The following is a 19,853-nucleotide window of genomic DNA, read 5'->3' as shown; positions in this document are numbered from 1 at the left end:
ACGTACGGTACGTCGACTAAAAAATGTTTTTCTAAATATTCGCGGAAAAATAATTATAGGCCTAGTTTGCGAAAGGTTTTAAATCACGCGCCTTGAGGGATGCTGGGAGTTCACGGATCACGCTGTTGTTTTGTTTATAAGCGTCACCCAGATGCGCATGCGCGAATTTCTTCCTTCTCGCACCAGAAAGCATCAGTGGCGCATTGTCGGAGAGCGATATCTTGACGCATCCGTGTTTTGCAGAACTTTGGCGAGTGTTTGCGTATTTGTGAGGCAACAGGACGTTTGCAGAGATGTCCCAACATAGTCAGGACCGTGAAAGGCGCATACTGCCTGTCGGTAGTGAGCGTGTGAGATGAGTTTTAGACTGGGATGCTGGAGAGGGACCAAGAACCCAAAGTGACCCAGCTTCTCAACGCCGTGTTGTGTGGCCACGTGTGACTGAAGGGGGCCAAGGACCACATCACGTGCCTTTTACGACCCCTAGGAAGCACCGGGGTGTCCTGAGGGGCATCTGTAAGCATTCGGGAGGCCTCCAACAAAAGGACATTGACGAGTACTTGTTGGAGCTCGATCGAGAGCAGGTGGAAAGTCCTCATTTCGATGGCAGTTGGTCATCTAGTGATGAGGACATCACGCCTGATGTTAGTGATGGCGAGTACTTGCCCCCAATGTCCGTACGGGAGCCACAGGAGGAAAGCGAGCTTGAATTTGGTGGTTTCAGTGCGTGTGAGGGAGAGTCTGAGGAGGAGGAGGAGGCCCCGATTGTGGCTGGTGGGGACGAGACGGAAAGTGATGGTGAAAGTGAGGGAGATGGGCCAGTGGGGAGGGTGGGAGTGCGAAGTCGTGCCCGCGCACCCGTAGAAGGTCGCAACGTCGCGGCAGTTTGGGTGGAGGCAGTTCGTCCGAAAGTGATGAGGGGTGGTCGGAGGACCCCACCCCACCTAACATGCACCCATTCACAGCAGTACCTGGACTGACCGTCCCTGTGCCTCTCACTGCACTGGGGTTCATTCAGCTCTTCCTGACACGGGAATTGCTGGAATACCTCGTTGCAGAGACAGCAGATTATGCTCGGTACTGCCGTGAGGAACTGCAGATGACGTTGTCGTATCGCTGGCGGGGCTGCAACCTCACGGACATAGCGCATTTTTTGGGGCTCCACATTTCTTTTGGAATGATGCCTGCTGCTGACGTCAGGCAATATTGGAGGCAGAATTTTTTTTTAAGTACGCCCAATGTGCCCGGCATTATGTCCCGTGATAGTTTCCTGGCGTTGGACAGGTATTTCAATGCCTTCAACCGAAGGGCCGTACCCCGGAATAACCCCGACCGCCTCATCTTAGTCCGACCAGTGTTGGAGTACATTCGTGAACGGTCCCAGTTTCTCGTGGTTCCTTCCAAGAACCTTTCTTTGGATGCGGGGATGATGCCATACAAAGGGTGTCTAAGTATAAAAGTGTACAACCCCAAGAAGCCAAAGAAATATGGTGGGAAGTTATTTTTTATTACGGAAGCCAACACTGGATACGTCGTGGACTTCTCGGTGTATTCTGGGGTCTTCTCCACGCTGCGTGACACTGTCTTCGGTCTTGTGGGTCATTTCCGTAACCAGGGATACCACCTGTTTATGGATAATTATTATAACTCGGTATCCCTGGCCCAGGAACTGTATGAAGCACGTCAGTGGTACCCTTTGGTTGGTGCATGGGGCCTCGAATGTCCTCAAGAGGTTTGCTAGCCAGCCGCAACATCTGGCAAGAGGAGAGACAGAGTGGCGGCGGAAGGGAGATGTCTTCATCATCTGTTGGAAGGGGTCCGACTCGTGCCCATGATTACGATGAGTCATGAGCCCATCCAAGAAGAGATCATTCAGCGGAAGAAGACACGTCGGCAGGGCCGAGTTACGAATGAGGAGTTTCGTGTCCAACGCCCTACTGTCATCGGGCACTACAACAGGCACATGGGAGGAGTTGATCTCTTTGATCAACCCATCCAGTATTATCCCTTCGCCAGGAGAACCAGGAGGTGGACACAGAAGCTCCTCAAATACCTCCTTCAGTTGGCCCTCCAGAATGCCTACATCCTCTACTGTGGGTACAATTCTGATGCCCGGAGGTTGTCCCACATCCAGTTTCTTGAGATGGCTGGGAATGCCCTCATAAACTTTAATCCAGAGGAGTGGCCTTCCAACACCGGCCCCCTGCCCCGAGCTCCAGATCTGCCTCGAGAGGATAGGGCAGATGTCACTAGGAGGGCCAACCTCGGTCTTCCTGCTCCTGCCGACGCCGCCCCTGCTGCCGCCGCCCTTGATGATGCCGCCCTTGACGATGCCGCCGCCCCTGCTGCCGCCCTCCCTCACATTCCAATGTCCCGTTGGGTAGTCGACCCTGTGTGTCGGCTGCAGGCGGGGGATCACACACTGGAGCTCCTAGAATACAACAAAAAATCATGGTTTCTGCTTTTATTTTTGAAATATTTTAGTATTTACGGCAAGTTACAAAATTTTAAATATCTGTATTTATTGGTGTTTGGTCGAAAAATTATTTCGTAAGCCAAAAAAAAATCAATTCATTTTAGTTATGTATTTGCAACAAACAAAGTAAAAACAATATAAAATTATACATATGTGAAAATGTATGAATGAATGTTTGTATAATTTATATTTTATATTATATAATATATATATTACAATGCGCAATATAATACAATAAAAATAAATATGGTTATATATATTTATCAGTTTTGATATATTTATATATATATATATATATAAAAATATCGGTCAACTTTAACTCGACCGAAATTTGGGTCTTTTGTAAGCTAAAAATCTAACATTCTAGTGATAGTCAATCAATTTACCTTCATTTTGAAACAAACGGAAAGTCTCTAGCACAATATTTTGATTTATGGTGAATTTTTGAAAAAAACTTTTTTCCTTCCCTCCGCGCGCGGGAAATCTACTGAAAATGCATCATTTCTTGAGTCACCTTGTCGTCGTTTTATAAAAAAAATTGTTATACATCAAAATCATCGCAATTTAATTTAGATTACAACAAAAAATAAATCATTGGTCGTAGCTTTTATTAGTTTTGAAATATTTCATATAAATCACGATATGATTCCAAATTTTAATTTCTGATATTTTTTCACTCGACTGAAATGGTACATAAAACGCAATTTTTAAGCCAAAAAATTAATGTTAAACATTCTGTGATTTTGAAAAAACTTTTTAATTTTGCAACAAACGGAAAGTCTCTACAACAATATTCCGATTTATGGTGAATTTTTGAAAAACTTTTTCCTTAAACCCTCCTGAGTAGCGGGAAATCCGCTGAAAATGTCAGCATTTCTTGACTTATCATTGTCTGTCTTTTTTCGCGCCGTTTTTATTATTCGTTACATTATTGTAGAGGAATTTCATTTTAGATTACAACAAAAAATTTTTTATAAGCTTTTATCAGTTTTGAAATATTTTCATATAAACCAATTGGATAAGTGACAAAATTTTAACCTTATCAGCCTTTGATTTAATCAGAAATGGTCGAAAAACGCAAGGTAAGCCAAAACTCTTACATTTTGTAACAATCAATCATTTACCTTAATTTTTCAACAAACGGAAAGTTCCATGCACAAATTTCCTGCAGTTTATGGTAAATTTTTGAAAAAAACTGTTTTTCTTCGTTGTTCTTTAATTCTGATGTCAAAGTGTCTATAACAACAAGGAACAAAATGGACTCAGCATTTCTTGAGTCACCTTGAATGCCTCGTAATTTTTTCGTCTGTACACTGGTTTTATATTATCATCTTACATAAAGTGTTATACATCAAAACCAATAGACAATTTTTGTAGATTACAACAAAATATAAATCACAACTTTTATGTTTTTCTAAATATTTTCATATAAATCACGATAAAAAAAAATCGACCTTCGGTCAACTTTAACTCGACCCAAAATGGTTGAAAATGCAATTATAAGCTAAAACTATTACAGACTACTAATATTCAATCAATTTTCTTCATTTTAAAACAAACGAGAAGTCTCTAGAACAATATTTTGATTTATGGTGAATTTTTGAAAAAAACATTTTTTACGTCCTCGCGTTATGAATTCATGCATCATTTTGTGATAATATTTTCTCTGTGTTGCTTTGATCGTTTTACAATCTGTTATATACCAAAATTATCGCAATTTAGTGTACAATACAACGAAAAAAAAAGTAACTCATTAGCTTGAACCGTTTTGCTTACAGCGCAATTTGTATACAATTATATATGAAATTTTTTTTACGCTGTCATATATTCCAATATTTATATATGATACTGATATTTTTTCATTTCTGATGGTTGCATACTAAACTTCAGGCAATGACAAAAAGGAGCCAAAAATGAACTCTTAATGTTAAAACTAAGCGTGCTGTGATTTTTGAAAAAACTTTTTCATCTTATTTTACAAAACATCCCTAAACGCAAACATCCATACGCCTTAAACAGATCACTTTTGTAAATAGAGGCTCGGTGTCAGAGGGTTAATACCAAGTAGTTAAACTCATCATTCTGTTGTAGCATTATATCCATCTTCCACTTGAATGTTTAGTTCATGTCTTTCTTTACTACTAATCATTAGCTCTGTCTTTGTTGGACCTTATTTTGTCCGGTAGAGCTCGGACTGTCTTATTTCGATGGGCGGAGTTCATTTTCCCGGCCAGCTGATGAAGAGTTAGAGGAATTTATTTCTGGTAATAGAAATTCATTTCTCCCTATAATGTGGTTCGGATTCCACAATAAGCTGTAGGTCCCGTTTTTGAGTAACCAATTGGTTCTTAGCCACGTAAAGTAAGTCTAATCCTTCTTAAATATCCATATTTCCTAGGAGAGCTGTTAATCAGCTTCAGTGGTCTGGTTAAACTAAGGTCAAAAGTTCCAGGAAAAACTCAATAACTCTTTATTTAAGGAAATTCAAACATCATTTTTCACATATCTGCCATCTAACTCTTTACACTTTTTTCAGGGCATCCCTTTCCACCTCTGCTTAAAACCTTTCCTAGAAATTCTATTTTGCTATTAAACCATATTGAAACTGCATGTTTAGCAAGCATCCAAAGATTCAAACCGGACTCCTCTTATTTTGTTCCTTGAGTTTTGATGTCAGGAAAAAATCTGATAACAAGATCAGGACTATAAGAATGGATGTGGAAGAGTTTCCCACCTAAATTTCACTTTATGGACATCTCTCTTTGCAACCCTTGATGAATGTGCTGGATGCGTTATCATGATGTCTCCAACATTTCTTCTGACACTTTTTTAGCCACTTGCAGTCATCAGTTTTTGCAAAACAGTGTTGTAGTAGTTCCAGGGTGATTGTTTTTGTCCTTCAGGAAATCAATCAAAATCACTCTTTGGAGTCCCAAAACACTGTTGCCATAACCTTCTGGGCTTATCTCGCCACTTTGAACTTCACTGGTGCAGCTGAATGTCATTGGTAACCATTGCTTTGATCCAAAAACTGACTGGGTCATATTGATTGATTTCAGTTTCATCTCCAGTAACAATCCGGTACTTCTCTGATTCATTTTTGATTCAACTTCATTAAAACTGCATCCACAGAAAGTTCAGCTCTTTCCAGTTTCCAGTCATTAAACTTTTGGGATCAAACGTGCGTTGTTGAAAGTTTATCTCAAACCAAGCCCCCTTTTCATTTAAAATTGAAAACACGGAACCATGAATCCTCAGTTTCATTATATCGTTATCGATAGTAATCCGACTCAACATCTTCATCCACTAGATTCTGCACCAAAGCCACAATTCTTTCATTTTTTGCAGTCGATGGTCTTCATCTCTTTGTCTTTGTGGTTACATTTTAATAATCCTTTATCCAATCATAAACAACTGATTTAGATGGAGAAGTTAATCTTTGCCATAAAGTGTTGTTAAAGCTTCAGTAATTTTTCCTGGTTTCCAATCAAGCTTGGTCATGACATTTTGATTGTTAGCTCTCATCTCAACATTTTTATTTTCCATGGGTTCTGATGTTACTTTTCTGAAGTTAGGTGTTAACTGTTTGTAGCAAGAGGATGACTAAAACATTTCTATGGTTCACTACATCACAGATAATTATTGTTTATAGTATTTGGGTTTTCATTCCCCAATAAATACATCATTCAACAATTTTTCCTGGAACTTTTGACTTACCTCGTTATACTTAAATTTAGCTCTGTCTTTCAATGTTCACTTTAAATCCTTTCTTTTCTGGGCTCCTTTCCATGTTGAAACCTTTCCTGCAGTTCTTCTAATTTTCTGCTATAATTGACTGAATCATCAGCAAGCATCAGTTCCATTTTTTTGTTGTTCCCAGTTCTGATGGAAAGTGTCTATAACGACAATAAACAAGAATGGACTCAGAGCTGATCACTGATGGAGGCTAACCTCCACAGGTGGTCCTGCCTAAGTCTCCCATATTTGTCTGTACACTGGTTCTTATCCCCTCAACATGATCTTCATGTCTGACCTACCAACTTCTCTGGTACTATCATTTTTCTCAAACACCAATAAACTGAACTCTTCTTGGTATTTCATACCATTTCAAGATCCACAAAACATGGGTATTTTTCCTGTTTCCTTCTAAATACTTCTCTTGGACTTGTCTTACTATAAAAATAGCATCCACTTGTCCTCTTTCCTTGCCATAAAGGCAAACTGCATTTCTCTAAGAAACATCCCAGATCTTTTCCAATTTTGAACCCACTAAAATAAGATTTCCAGTGCTTTAATCATTTCCATTGTTACCTCTGATTTTCCTGCAGCTTAATTTATTATTTCCCTTTATAGCATTCTCGACCTCACTTCTCTGATGTTTTAATGGTCCTTCTAAACAGGAATATTTTCCAGTTCTTAACACTCATTCTCTGTTTGATAGTTGTAAAAATATTCTTTCCATCTCCTCCTGACCTCTTCTGCCTCAATTAAGATATTTCCATTTTCATCTTTAATGATTTACCTTTCCTACAGCCTCCCTGTTTTTCTTCTCTTATTATTTTATTCTAGATTATCTTTTCTCTCTATTTCAGCTTCTCATTTTACCGCTCTCTCACATCCCTTTTCAGTTACTACCTAAACATCCCTATTTCACATTATTTTACCCGAAACATCCCTATTTTGGCCTAAACATCCCTATTTTGCCATAAACATCCCTATTTCATCTTATTTTACCTTAAACATCCCTATTTTCCCCTAAACATCCATATTTCGCCTTAAACATCCCTATTTTGCCCTAAACATCCCTATTTCACCCTATTTTGCCTTAAATATCCATATTTAACCTTAAACATGCCTGTTTTGCCTTAAACATCCCTGTTTCACCTTATTTTACCTTAAACATCCCTATTTTACCTTAAACATTCCTGTTTTGCCCTAAACATCCCTATTTCACCTTATTTTGCCCTACACATCCCTATTTCACCTTATTTTACCCTACACATCCCTATTTCACCTTATTTTACCCTACACATCCCTATTTCACCTTATTTTACCTTAAACATCCCTATTTTACCTTAAACATTCCTATTTTGCCCTAAACATCCCTATTTCACCTTATTTCGCCTTAAACATCCCTATTTCACCTTAAACATTCCTATTTTGCCCTAAACATCCCTATTTCACCTTATTTCGCCTTAAACATCCCTATTTCACCTTATTTCGCCTTAAACATATCCCTATTTCACTTTAAACATCTCTGTTTTGCCCTAACCATCCCTATTTCACCTGCATTGACCTAAAACGTCCTTGTGAGAAATTCATCTCACGACATTTCTTCTGATGCTTTTGTGTATTCACTTGTTTCCATGTGATCTATTTCTCACTGTAGAGTTATTAGTGTCGTCTGTGTGTCCCATAAGATTTGATTTTTCATCGTGAATTGCCGTCTGTCAGGTAACCAACAGGCAAGAACTATGTTACTGTGTTTGTATCTGTTGTGTGAAATTCAGACATATTCTCAAGCTTATGTACTTTGTAGGAATATGTACGTCTCTATTGCATGTCATAATAAGGGTGAAAGAACAACGTCTAATTCAAGAATGACACTCTTACATTATTGCGTTTGATTTCATTACGATGCTAGCATCAAGTCAAGTGTACTGATTTAGTCATAGTGATTCATTTTTGTATATGAAATTGCTCTTAGCGAATGTATTGCACCACACACAGTATTAGTTGAAGGTGTCGCTGGGCCTCGTCTGTATCGCTTGCAGTGAAGTCATTAAAGACAGTCCAGAGATCAAGGGGAAAAAAGAGGGTTGTTGTTCCCCCTCTGATCGTTCCTCCGCATGGCCCCCTCCTTCTATGGGCGTGTTTGCATATGTACATACACTATATGAGTTCCTCAGCATGGAGTGCCTCGGGTTGGGAACTGGAGTACTGAAGGGGTCGATATCGTTCTCGGCTGGCACTTTGCTAGGTAACCAATTGGTTCTTAGCCACGTAAAATAAGTCTAATCCTTAGGGCCAGCCCTCTCCAGGAGAACTGTTAATCAGCTCAGTGGTCTGGTTAAACTAAGGTATACTTAACTTTTTCATGCACTATATAGACATGACACTGCCCAAATTTGCATTGTCACACACCACCAATTAATTCACTACACATTACAAATATGTTGAAATTCTGCAGTGTTAGGTTTGAATTTACTGTTTGTAGCGAACTTAAGATTTATCTAAAAGATTTCTTACGTCAATGTAGGCCTTGTAAGTCAGTTCTTTATTTTTGGTAATTGTGCAACCTGTCCCCTTTTCCCCAATAAAACCCGAATGCAGAGCGGAATGAGCAGCTTCTTGGCTCAACTTCTGAGTGGACCCGTTATCCGGTGTAGTGATGTCTGTGGAGACTCAGAAGGGGTGATTTACCCTTATCCTTTGAACTTTGTTGTGACTTGGTTCATTTGAGTGCCATTGCGTTGTAATTCTCTTTAGTTATTAAATTAATTTTAACTTTAAATTCAACAAATACATTTCAACATCGCTCCATTTTTTTCCTTTTTCCTGTTTCAGTTCTTATGGATGGTGAATACAATTTGATCTGATAAACTTGTATTATGTTCGTACTTTAAAGTTACGTAACTTATAGAAACGAGGTAACATGTAGCGGTCCTCTAAGGTCTGAAGAGATAGATGTGAGTACCTCTTGTCTTATCTTTCAGCAACTTATGATCTGAGTTCATGTCTATAGGGACTGCTCAGTACTTAATTGTGGTACTATTCATTACTAATATTAGTGTGTTATAGGCTACTTGTTAGTACTGAACTGGGCTGAGAGATATCGTCTCCCGTAATTTGGAAACCGCAATGGGAGCGTGGGTGTTGTTGTTACGTAAGGCTCTAATAAGTGGTTCTTGACATTAAGCAGCACACAGTCCACTTTGTCCTTACAATCACTTTTTTGCCACAGGCAGTAGTAGACCGATAAGTTCTATAAGAAACATTACTAAATGATGCTTATGACTAAAATGAAATAGAGATTGAAATAAGTAAAATAAGATATTAAATATATAAAATTTGATGAAAATTGGATATTTACAAAAGAATATAAAAAAATCGATGTTATTATTTTAATGTATTATGAATTCGCCATTTTTACAAGGCACATTTACCATTACCTCAGCTTAACAGGTATGGTGGAAAGTAGTAGATAATCTGCCAAGAATGCTCATTTGCAGTAAAATAACCGCAGGTTTAATACTAAGGGTCGGCTATATATATATATATATATATATATATATATACATATATATATATATATATATATATATATATATATATACACTGTAAAGACGTCAGACGTCTCTTCCTTTCCCATTAATCACGATCATGTATCGCATCTGTCAACACCGCGAGAATCTCATGTATATATTTGTATGTAGAATTTCCTGGCCTTTTCACCAATATATGTTTTATCATTGCATGTATATTATGTCCCTTATTATTGCTATTTGACTGACTGTTAACAAACACCAATTGCTCTCGCTCAGTGTACGGGTCGCGGCAATCGAAGGTTGGGCACCACGTTCCCGTCCACACACTGCTATGAATACTTGTGCCCAGATAAATAAATCAGTCAGTACCCAGTTCTGTCTCCTTGACCCGTCAATACATACATACATACATACATACTGTATATATATATATATAATTTTAGTATTAAACAGAGTTATTTTACTGCAAATGAGCATTCTTGGCAGATTATCTACTTTCCACCATACCTGTTAAGCCGAGGTAATGGTAAATGTGTTTCATGAAAATGCTGAATTCATAATATATTAAAATAACATCAAATTTTTATATTCGTTTGTAAATATCCAAATTTCATCAAGTTTTATATATTTAATATCTTATTTTACTTATTTCAATCTCTCTTTCATTTCAGTCATAAGCATCATTTGGTAATGTTTTTATAGAACTTATCGGTCTAATACTGCCTGTGGCAAAAAAGTGATTGTAAGGACAAAGTGGACTGTGTGCTTCTTAATGTTGTTACTTGGTCAAAAACCACTTAGAGCCTTACGTAACATCAACACCTACGCTCCTTTCGCGGTTTCCAAATTACGGGAGATTATATCTCTCAACCCAATTCAGTACTAACAAGTATAACACACTAATATTATTAATGAATAGTACCACAATTAAGTGCTTCCACTTACTGAGCAGTCCCAGTAGGCATGAACTCAGATCATAAGTTGCTGAAAGAAAAGACGAGAGGTACTCGCCTCTCTCTCTCTTCAAACCTTAGAGGACCGCTATATGTTACCTCGTTTCTGTAAATTACTTAAGTAACTTTAAAGTATGAACATAATGCAAGTTATCAGACCAAATTATATTCACCATCCATAAAAACTGAAACAGGAAAAATGAAAAAAATGGAGGGATGTTGAAATGTATTTGTTGAATTTAAAGTTAAAATTAATTTAATAACTAAAGAGAATCACAATTCAATGGCACTCAAATCAAATGAATATATATATATATATATATATATATATATATATATATATATATATATATATATATATATATATAGACCTGGTGACTGCTTGAAAACCTCCTTTCGGACAAAAGGCGAATGGAGACGGAAGCCTGCCGAAACCCACCGGAATAGTTGGGTGACCGATAGAAACTGGTGAACATGGGTTGCCAGAGGCCACCAGGATTTGGAAGGTCTTGACATATAAAACGGAGGTCACGACCCATGTGAGTTGGCTGCCATCTTGAACCTCAAGGCCAGACGCTAGTGCCAATGACAGTTTGTTTGTGCTTCTTGAAGAGTCTTTCCTTGTAGTGTAATTCCATCTCCAGCTGATATGTTGTTTGACACTTTACGCAATTCGTTGTCATTTCTAGATTGCCTTCTTTTAAAACATTATGTAAATAAAAATATTGCTTCTTATGTTTCTAATGTAATGAATGTTCATTTGCAGAAATGATATAATTTAGGAATTACTGTTCCAAACTTTTTAGATCCAAAAAAAAGTAGTTTTTAACTTTTCTGATTACGTACTGTCGGAGAGAGCGGAGTTTATTTTATCCCTCGGTTTAGACTTTTGTTTACCTAATTTTAAACCTTCTTACTCAAGATTCTTTTTACCCTTTTAATTACTATTTAATCGCCTTCGTAAGTTAGGCATTTTACCTCACTTGAAAAACTTTCAGGGTGAAATACATCAATTCGCGCAAAAATCTTTTTTGAATTTCAGGGGTGGTTGGTTGCCTTTCCTTAAGAAGGAAGTTTTTAACATTCTTAAACAGTTGTCTCAAAAAACCAACTTGGTCATCACTAAACCTGATAAAGGCAAAGGTACTGTAATTCTCAATAAACATGATTCAAAAATGAATACTATCTTATCTGACCGGTCAAAATTTGAATGCATTGGTTCTCCTAACTTTCAACCAATCTTTACAGTTGAAGACAGAATTAATAGGTTTCTAAAATCACTTAAGGACAGAAATAAAATCAGCGAACATACATATTCGGATCTGTACACATCTGGTTCTTCTTATGGAGTTTTATATGGCTTACCGTTATAAGTTAGCAAAATTTTTGGTACCTCTATTACAACCATTCTCAGAAAATGAGCATACCCTTACTAACTCCACCTTGTTTTCCAAAGAGATTGTTACTCAGGACCTAGATCTGTATATGGTAAGTCTTGATGTTGTCTCACTTTTCACTAATGTACCGTTGCAGGCAACGATACAAATTATCTTAGATAAGATTTTTATAGAACCAGGTTTTATCTATCAAGGGTTTGATAGAGATGATTTTGAAAAACTTTTAAATTTGGCTGTGCTGGACACAGACTTTTTATTCAATGGAAAGCATTACAAGCAGGTCGATGGTGTTGCTATGGGATCTCCGTTGGGACCAGTTCTGGCAAATGTTTTTATGCATGTTGATGATACTTTTCTACTTTTTAAAAGTAAATGTGCTGCTGAACAATTTTTAGAATTCGCTAACAATCTCCATCCTGGTATTACCTTTACCACAGAACTTGAAAACAATGAGTGCCTTCCTTTCCTTGATGTGTTAATTATCAGATCCAACCAGCACTTCTCCACTTCTGTCTTCCGGAAACAAACGTGTACTGGTCTTGGTTCAAATTTTTATAGTTCATGTTTTTACAGTTTCAAGCTTAATAGTATTTTAACGTTACTGCACAGAGCCTTTTCTCTCTCTTCAGACTGGCTCTCTTTTCATAATGAAAAGAAAATACTTTCAGAACAACTGCTACCCTAAACTTTTATTTGAGAAATATCTCAAAAAATTCTCGAATAATAAATTTCAACCAAAAATTCCTGTACCTACAGTACCTAAACTTGATTTTTATGTTTCTTTGCCTTTTACGAACGATGAAAAATTTTTAACTACGCTGAGGCAGATTAAAGAAGTACTTTTACTGTCTCAATCCCAAACCTGTCCTAAGAAATCCAAGAACAATTGGCTCTCTTTTTAGATTTAAAGAGACTGTTCCCAACCTTATGCGTTCTTTGGTGGTGGTCTATAAGTATACTTGCCCGAGATGTAATCTCGGGACTTACGTTGGATCCACCAAAAGAATGCTGAAAGTGCAAGTTGACTCTCATCGTGGCGTTAGCCATAGAACAGGGTGTACATTGAGTAAGAAGGAGTTTTCTAACATAAGGGAACATTTTCTAAACAATGCAAAGCTTGTATTTCCTATGACGATTTTGAAATCTTAGAGCAAGCTGCTGATGAAACTTCTCTCCATATTCTCGAGTCGTTAACCATCAAACAACTGGTTCCATCTTTGAATAGTGTCTTCTTCTTCTTCTTCGTTTAATGTGCTTTTTCCCATTTTACATATGGGGTAAGCACGGTGCCTTCTTTTGAAGGGCTTTGATTTGGCGTTGGGGTAGGCCGTAGCCTCGATCGGCTGCCCTGCCTTACATTGCTTAGACCCTGGTAGCACATGTGTATTTGTATCGTGCCAAATCCCCAGCTCCCTTTCGTCCAGCAGTGAAGAGACGTGAGTGGTTAGGCCGACAGTTCGAGACGTGTAAGGCGTCTGTTATGTTTTTGGAAGATGTTGGAGTGGCTTTGTTTGTAAACCTATCCGTTGGTTACATACATAATCCCGGGGTGTCTACACGGATAGCAAAGTGTCCGCCCTCTGACCGGCCAGCTGCGGATTTGAACCCGCGACACAAGACTTCTTATGAAGTCTGAGTCTGCTGCTCTACCGACCGAGCCATCGAGGCTCCCAATAGTCAGTCTTCTTCTGCCCCTCTGTTCATTGCTTAAGAGGCCTCTTCCTCCTCCTTCTTGGTCACTCATTTTTCTTTTCTTGAGGCGTTAGGTTGGTTTTGGCTTTTACATTTCGGTTTTAATATCTGTATTTTAATGTCAATAATTTTACTGAGTCCTTTGTATTGATTTTAATTGTTGTTATTTTTGTATTATAGCCCTGATGATGAAGCCATGCCTTGAAACGTTGGCTGTAAATAAAGTTGAATATGCATCACCTTTTTGTCATCCTATTTGTTCTATACACACACACACACACACACACACATACACACATATACACATATATATATATATATATATATATATATTATACATATATGTGTATATATGTATATATATATATATATATATATATATATATATATATATATATATATATATAGAATCCACTATACTTTTACAAGATATACATATATATATATATAATTCTATATAGATATATATATAGCCTTAATATATGCAATATATATGACGAGATCCTGTTGTGATTATATAACGGACATCATATATACATATGCAAAAATATATATATAGGTGTATATATATATATATATATATATATATATATATATATATATATATATATATATATATATATATATATATATATATATATATATATATATATATATATATATATATATATATATATATATATATATATATATATATATATATATATAATAGTTATTACATTTTCTAATATGTTAAAATACGTAATTTTAACCCATATTAATGACCTAAAATGAGAAGTCTACGAGTCACTCCAAGAATGCCCTAACGACTACATTTATCAGTTAAATAACTCGTTTTACAATTAAAATAATACATCTAAATTTTAATTATCACATTTTCATCGACGTAACATGTGAAAATACCTTATTATTAACCCATAAATATAAGTAAAATAAAATATCATACTGGCGATACACTCTTATGATACCGTGAACTGTAGAAAGTAGTTCATTCGCCAAAAATGCTTTACTAATTACTTTTATAAGTAAAATAACTCAAGTTTATATTGAAATGATACATCTAAAATATATCTAATAAATTTTTATTCGTTTAAAATGTTAAAAAAAGCATTTTACAAACCAAAAATGACTCAAACAAAGGACCTAATCACCTTCGGTGGAAAGAGTCAGTCAATGTTTGTAAACAAATGGCTGCCCGTCTCGCCGTTCGGTTTCGAAGTCGGTCTCGGAAACCGGTCAATTTCGACTGGAAATATCGACTGAATGATCGAATGGAAGGTCAGCCGACGTAAAGCAACGATTGTGGTTGAATTCGTGAGTTGGTGATTGAGTTGAGTTCCGGTTTTCGAGTTAAATATGGTTGAATTAAGAGGCGTTCTCGGACTCGTTCTCGGTTGCCGATGTCAGTCGGTCGTTATTTCGATCGTTAATTCCCTCGTTTTTTGTTATTTCCGTTATGTAAATAACACGGAAGGTTAAATCAATCATTGAAGTTGAATTCATTAGTTAAAAGTCGTGTTAAATCGGTGGTTTTGAGTTAAATATGGTTAAATTCATCATGCGTTTTCGGTCTCCCGAGGGCGAGACCGGGAGGTAGACTTGACCAATACACGAAAAAAACGTCTATTTTGACGTAATTTTCACGTAAACCTCCAGTAGATGAATATGCCAAAGGCTACAACAAACGCTAAGGGGGGGGGACCTTGTTGGGAAACCGTTTTTTTTGGGGGCGGGACCTTGTTGGGAAACCGTTTTTTTTGGGGGGGACCTTGTTGGGAAACCGTTTTTTTGGGGAGGGGCAGGACCTTGTTGGGAAACCGTTTTTTTGGGGGCGGGACCTTGTTGGGAAACCGTTTTTTTTTTTTTTTGGGGCGGGACCTTGTTGGGAAACCATTTTTTTGGGGGGGGCGGGACCTTGTTGGGAAACCGTTTTTTTGGGGGGCGGGACCTTGTTGGGAAACCAGGGTTTTTTTTTGGGGCAGGACCTTGTTGGGAAACCAGTTTTTTTTTTTTTGGGGCGGGACCTTGTTGGGAAACCGTTTTTTTTTGGGGCGGGACCTTGTTGGGAACCGGTTTTTTTTGGGGGGCGGGACCTTGTTGGGAAACCGTTTTTTTGGGGCGGGACCTTGTTGGGAAACCGTTTTTTTGGGGGCGGGACCTTGTTGGGAAACCATTTTTTTTGGGGGGGGCGGGACCTTGTTGGGAAACCGTTTTTTTGGGGCGGGACCTTGTTGGGAAACCGGGTTTTTTTTTTTTTGGGGCGGGACCTTGTTGGGAAACCGGGTTTTTTTTGGGGCGGGACCTTGTTGGGAAACCGGGTTTTTTTTTTTGTTGGGAAACCGTTTTTTTTTTTTTTTTGGGGGCGGGACCTTGTTGGGAAACCGGGTTTTTTTGGGGGAGGGGCGGGACCTTGTTGGGAAACCAGTTTTTTTGGGGGCGGGACCTTGTTGGGAAACCGGGTTTTTTTGGGGGGGGACCTTGTTGGGAAACCGTTTTTTTTTTTTTGGGGGCGGACCTTGTTGGGAAACGGGTTTTTTTTTTGGGGGCGGGACCTTGTTGGGAAACCAGGGTTTTTTTGGGGCAGGACCTTGTTGGGAAACCGGTTTTTTTTTTTGGGGGCAGGACCTTGTTGGGAAACCCGTTTTTTTGGGGCGGGACCTTGTTGGGAAACCGGTTTTTTTTTTTTTGGGGCAGGAGCGGACACAAATTTATGCACAGCCGCCTTCCCGAATTACTGACCCCCACCCTACATGCAAAGGGCTGGCCCGCCACCCCACGCATCTGATTTAATAGGTTAAAACATTCCTGGTATTTCCTTATAATTTTAGGGCTGCCGATGAAGGAGTCACAGGTGTTTGGTGTTGGCCGACTGTTATTCACCGCTTATCTCTACCCAGCAGTAAAGGGGGACTGTGGGAATTCGGGGTGGACATGTTCGCTTTACGGAAGCATCCTTCGGACGTTTAAAACGCCAGGGAGCCATTTGTTGCTGGGAGGAAGCGGGCGAGGGAAGGGGAAGGCAAGGCGAGAGCTTCTCACATCCCCCAAATGCGGGGGAAGGTGAGAAGCGGCGGTGGGGGGTAGGCAGAAGGTTCTACGCAGAGCGCACGGGCACCTAGTGAGGGAAGCGACAAAACGGGTGGGTGGGGTCGGGTAGGAATGCATTAGGAAAGTAGAAAAAATATCATACACTTTCCTCAAAAAATGTAAAGCACTAAAAGCCTTACCTTAGAAACTCAGTGAGTACAAATCAGCCCGCCGCCTTCAAAAAAGCGTGAAACCTGGCATTGGGGTCTTGAAAATGTATCACTAGAATTAACCTGTCATGATTGCCGTAATGATAAACTTTAAGTTCCTGGTAATTAACGTAACAGTTCTCGCAAGTAATGGGCAAGGCATGGCTAGTTAAAGGCTCAGAGGAGTGCGAGATTGAAGGCAAGGACTCAGCCATTGTACCGAGATGAAGTATGCAGTCAGTGAAGGTCTATAATACGTAGGCCTGTGACGGAAAATCGGCTTGGGCAGGTTGAGAGAAAGGGGGTTGGGGGAAATGACGTCACTGAGAAATGGAGCGAAGGGGGTTTGTATAAGTAACTTCGTATAAAAGTAGGAACTTTCAACGCAATGTTAGAACCTTTCCAAGCGATAATGTGTAGTGGCGCGGTAATGCCTGAAGAGTCAGAACTCTGTAAAACACACCAAAGGTTACAGCAACCTAAAGAAAAAGCTTTGTAAACGTTATCATAATAACCTGTAGAACCTACCCTAGTAGGCCGTGTTAATTGAATGGGGGGGGGAATTATAGAAATCGTAAAATAAAGTCGTTCCTACACGAAATACAAACCATCGATCCTTTACATTATGAAATACTTATGGCAAAACTGGAAACGGCCATTAAACTCTTGGACAAGGCGGTTAGGCAGTAACTACCGTCCAATATGCGGGAATACCTGCCTGCCTGGATGTCAACATTCCAGTTTGCTTTTGGCTGTCATGCACTGCAAATGTGTTTTTGGAGCTCTTTGCGTAACTGTCGTTAAGCTCTTTTTCCCGGTGGGATCTTTTTTATCTTTTTGTGTATATATTGTGTGTGTTTGATATTTGTTAATATACAAACTCACGAATTTTTGATAGCCTTGCATGGGCTGTCATCCCCCAGCGTGTGTGTGTCTTAGGGTTGGCGGCCAGGGGGTAACCAGTTCGCTACTCTTTTATTGGACTTCACGACCTCTGCTTGTACAAGGGCGTGACTGTATCGCTATTCTGACTTGTGCTTAAGTGTTGCTCTTCGCCGCCTCACTGTGGACGAGTTTGCCAGTAGGAAACTTCGGAGGAAGGTTGCTGGGTGTCGTTGGAAACTTTTCACTCCTGACAGCGCCCTTGGTAGCCGCCCCTTCGTCCTCGTTTCTCCCAGTAAGCTTTCCCTTCTCGCTGTCTCTCCTTCGGGAGAGATCTCTCCTTCACCCTCTTCGCTCACTCGTTGGGCGAAGATCGCGGTGGGGTGGGCAGTTGGGTGACCTCTTCCCAGGGGCCTCCTCTTGCTTCTTAGGGCAGTTCCCCTTGGAGTGAGAGGAGTCTCCCTCTATTAATCATCTTTGCTTTTTTCTTCAGGTTGACTGTGAGCATCGTAGGCACAGCAGTAGGTGGCTGGATATCTCACTGTTGGATATCTTAGCCTTGAGGAGTTTCCCTGTGACACTCATACAGTGGTTACTTCGGGAACGACAATACCTCGGTGTTGATGGTGTAGGTCCACGTCAGTGTCTGCGATTTCCATGTATCTGTGGTCCTGTCTACTCCTGCTGTGTCTCTTGTCTTGACTGCTCCTGTTGCCCTGGTGACCGGTCACTGGGCAGCTCCTGCTGTGCCTCCTGCCCCAGCTGCGTGGTTGCCCCTGTCGCCGCTGCTGACGTTCCTGAAGCTCCTGCCGACCTGGCCGCTCCTGTCGTGCCTCCTGCCTCAGGTGCCCTGGTCGCTCCTGTTGCTTAACCTGGTGTTCCTGTCGCCTGGGCTGCTTCTTGATTTAGCTGCCCTGGCGATTCCTGTGTTCCTGACCACCATCCTGTACAAGACGTCAGAGAAGAGATCGAAGAAGTAGTCCTGTAGGCATTACTGTAGGTTCTTTGCAGCTTCCCTCGGGCCCCTAGCTGCAACCCGTCATTCCTTTGACTGTACCTCCATTCATATTATCTTCCATCTTGCTATATACCCTCTCCTAACAATTATTTCATAGTGCAACTGTGAGGTTTTCCTCCTGTTACACCTTTTGAACTTACCAACCGTCAATATCATTTCCAGCACTGAATGATCTCACAGGTTCCAGTGCTTGGCCTCTGGTCTAGACTTTACATTCCATTCCAAGAAGTCCTGTAAGATGTAGTCATCTTCACCTTGATCTTGGACTTTGTCTTCTCCTGCCTTCTTCTGAGGCTCGTTCTGAAACAGTGTTCAAAACAGCAGTTGTAGAAGAGGAAGGCTGCTCCTCCCTCCCCTAAGCCATGGGGCTTCTAAGGGCTGCCTCCCTTCACAGGGAGGCAGTGGGATCTCTCATTGACTCTTCCTGGCCTTCAGCCATGGGAACTAAATTGTTTACCCCAGGGTCTTGCGTTTCGGGAGTCGTGGGTGTGCAGACTTCAGTTGCACTCCCGTCACCAGACAGCAACCTGTGAGCAATCCTGGTGCTAAGAAGAGGGACACTGTCCTGATTCAGATCCCCATTCTAGTAAGTCCCAAGTCTCAACATTCCCTCAGGAATGGACCTTTACTAGGTGCTGCCCCTCTCTTTTGCAGAGGGTAGATAGATATTACAGGAGTTAAGGAATGTGCCAGGGTAACTGCCTTGTTCTCCGGACAATGACAGCCTAGCCCATCCTCAATCCCTAAGAAATCTCAGGTTCCAAGGGAGCTCGCAGAACACCCAGCCTTCCTCTTTTTCTCCTCAAAAAGGGTGCATATGTGTCTTTTTCAACCCTCGTTCCATTGGGAAGAGGGCAGAGGGTAGAGAGGAAGGGAGAACGCTCAGAACGGCATTGTCCTCCTGCTGGTGCCCTGATGAAGGAATGACTGT

The 19,853-nt window shown here is 39.9% G+C and overlaps 1 protein-coding gene and 1 pseudogene across 1 annotated transcript in view; one reads left to right on the top strand and one right to left on the bottom strand.

Annotated features, from left to right (window-relative positions):
• The window catches only part of LOC136838228 (zinc finger protein 271-like), a 526,618-nt gene that overhangs the window by 459,772 nt on the left and 46,993 nt on the right, over positions 1–19,853 (bottom strand). The window lies entirely within an intron of this gene.
• LOC136838232 (zinc finger protein OZF-like) overlaps positions 14,968–19,853 on the top strand; it is a 28,276-nt pseudogene continuing 23,390 nt past the window's right edge.

The sequence above is a fragment of the Macrobrachium rosenbergii genome, unplaced genomic scaffold (assembly GCF_040412425.1).
Source record: "Macrobrachium rosenbergii isolate ZJJX-2024 unplaced genomic scaffold, ASM4041242v1 282, whole genome shotgun sequence".
NCBI classification, from domain to species: Eukaryota; Metazoa; Arthropoda; class Malacostraca; order Decapoda; family Palaemonidae; genus Macrobrachium; species Macrobrachium rosenbergii.
Note: the sequence above shows the minus strand (reverse complement) of the source record. Positions and strands in the feature narration are given on the sequence as shown.